Source organism: Apium graveolens, chromosome 7 (assembly GCF_009905375.1).
Source record: "Apium graveolens cultivar Ventura chromosome 7, ASM990537v1, whole genome shotgun sequence".
NCBI lineage: Eukaryota > Viridiplantae > Streptophyta > Magnoliopsida > Apiales > Apiaceae > Apium > Apium graveolens.
Genome location: NC_133653.1, coordinates 144,090,658 through 144,093,402, shown reverse-complemented (window position 1 = coordinate 144,093,402; position 2,745 = coordinate 144,090,658). Strand labels below are relative to the sequence as shown.

At 38.9% G+C, this 2,745-nt stretch overlaps 1 non-coding gene across 1 annotated transcript; it reads right to left on the bottom strand.

Moving 5' to 3' along the window:
* Nucleotides 1-1,717: 1,717 nt before the first annotated feature.
* Nucleotides 1,718-1,823, bottom strand: LOC141675441 (small nucleolar RNA R71). Its single transcript, XR_012556094.1, has one exon. It is a non-coding gene; the product is annotated as a small nucleolar RNA R71 (small nucleolar RNA).
* Nucleotides 1,824-2,745: the final 922 nt, after the last annotated feature.

Genomic DNA, 2,745 nt, shown 5'->3' with positions numbered 1-2,745 from the left:
GGTAGTTAAATCACTTAATTCTAACGAGCAGAACACAAGATAAGGTCAAAAGAAGGATTTTCAGAATTTTTCCAGAATGTCAGCGCGGCCGCGCCTGAGTCAGCGCGCCCGCGCCGCTGAAAAAACTATTCCAGGGCGGCCGCGCCCTGTAGCAGCACGCCCGTGCCCAGTTTCTGTACCAGAATCCTGATTTTAGTCGAAATTAAAGATTTTGAGAGTTCTGGTCATCCTGGAGCCTATATATATCAATAAAAAGACATTTTTAACAACAAGAAGACCTGGGAGAACAATAAGAAGACCTAGAGAGCACGAGAAGGCTACGAAGAAGAAGACTTTTATTTTATTTAATATAGTTAATACTTGGATGCTTGTTTTCAATTTGTTCTTGAACCCTAATACTCTTATATTGTTTTATATCATGCTTTCATTGGAACCCATGGTGACGATAAGTTCGTTTATGAACTAATCGTTATGGTGGGGTTCTAACAGTTTACTTATGGATTTCTATACTTAAATTTTTCAATATCTTAGTGTGTGGTGATTGCATGATAACCTAGTATTGGTTGTGCTTATTCGTCTTATGTGCGTAGCTAATATATAAGATAGCGTGTTAATCTCTATGGAAGCGACAGTGAATATAGAGGTTTAGAACTTTCCATGCTAGCATAGGTTCATGTGTTATTATTATGCATGATTCGTAGGTAATTTTAACCATCTTACTTGCCCTATGTAATCACGTTAGATAACTTACGCATTAAACCATTATATTTAATTGGTGTCTATTCAACTTCTATCTCTTTTGTGGATGCTTGGTAGTAGGGTATTCGTACAACGAAAGTTGGCGTTTACTAGTTTCGTGTTATCTGATTAGTGGCATCACCATTACATGCTAAGTTTAAGAACAAAAAGGCTATTGAATGAAGTATTTAATGAAGTTAGGATCCCATGTTTGTCATATATATTAATTCAACCATTCTTGTTCTCTTAGTTATAATTGTTAGTTTAATTCTTAGATATAAACAATCTCAACTTGTTATTTGCCTTAACATTGGATAATAACCATATCATTGTTGCATAGGTGCATATTCTTAAATTAACCAAAGAGTCTATGTGGGAACGAATTTGATCTAAATCTTATACTACTTGTGAACGCGTATACTTGCGTGTATTATTAGCGCGTGTTAACGTCCTAACAAGCTTTTGGCGCCACTTTCGGGGACTCGGTGTTAATTTTTAGTTTATGTGCTTGTCATCAGTGGTCGTTAAAGTTCACTGACTCAGACTCTTTTACTTTCACAGTTTACTTGTTGTGTTTCAGGTACTCATTACAATGGGAGATCCAGCAGCACGAATGAAAGCCTTGATGGATTTTTCTCAACCCAAGATTAGTGACATTCAGTCTAGCATTGTCAGATCAGTCATCTCGGCTAATACTTTTGAAATCAAGTCTAGCACGATTCAATGGGTGCAGAATTTAATCCAGTTTGGGGGTTCTTCAACGGAAGATCCCAATATGCACATTAGGGATTTATTTAGATCTGCGACACCTTCAAGTTCAACGGTGTTTCTGAGGATGAGGTGACTGAGACTATTCTCATTCTCTCTGAGGGACAAGGCTAAGAGTTGGTTACACTCTCTACCAGCTGGTTTGATTGCTACTTGGGAAGATCTTGCTCAAAAGTTTCTCACTAAATTCTTCCCTATGGCGAAAACTGCTGTAATGAGGAATGCTCTTACTCAATTTATGCAGCAATTAGGAGAATCTTATATGAAGCTTGGGAGCGCTACAAGGAGATGCTTAGGAAGTGTCCACATCATGGAATTCCTGATTGGATGATCATCAATTATTTTTATAATGGTTTGGGAGCACAGTCCAGACCCATACTCGATACAGCATCAGGTGGAGCCTTATGGGCTAAGAGCTACGATGAAGCTTATGATCTAATTTAACTGATGGCTGCTAATGAATATTAGTATCCAACCTAGTGATTGCCACAGGGCAAGGTAGCAGGAGTTCTTGACGTGGATATAGCAACGACTAATACTGCTCAACTAAAGGCGTTATCTATGAAGATCGATTATCTGGCTAACTATGGTGTTAATCGGATAACCAGTGTTTGTGAGCTGTGTGTAGGTTCGCATGCGATGGAGCAATGCACTATATCTAGTGAATCAGTTCAGTTTGGGAGCAACTTTCAGAGATCACAACAACCAGTTTTAGACACTTATCATCTTGACAACTGGAATTGTACTAACTTCAGCTGGAGCAACAATCAGAATACGATGCAACAGTCGTTCTAGCAGTTTGGAAACAAGAAATTCAACCCTCCTGGTTTTCAGTAAAAATTTGCACCAAGACAACAACTCAAACTTCAACAACAAACTCATGATGCAGGTCAATCTTCGAATGAATAATCTGAATTGGAGGAGTTGAGGCTTATGTGCAAAAACCAGGCTCTTATATGCCCAAGCCAGGCTGTTTCAATCAAGACTCTGGAGAACCAGATAGGACAAATTTCTAACGCCTTATTGAATCGACTACCAGGAACGCTTTCTAGTGATATAGAATTTCCAGGCAAGAGGGAAATAGAAGAGCAGGTTAAGGCAATTACATTGAGGTCTGGGAAGGTTGAAAGCTCTGAAAAATCTCAAGTTCTAGAATCTGAAGTTTTGGCTGAAGAAGATGTGCAGAAGGAAGCAGAAGTGGAATCAAGGAAGAAAACTATGGGACACACTCCTCCTAAG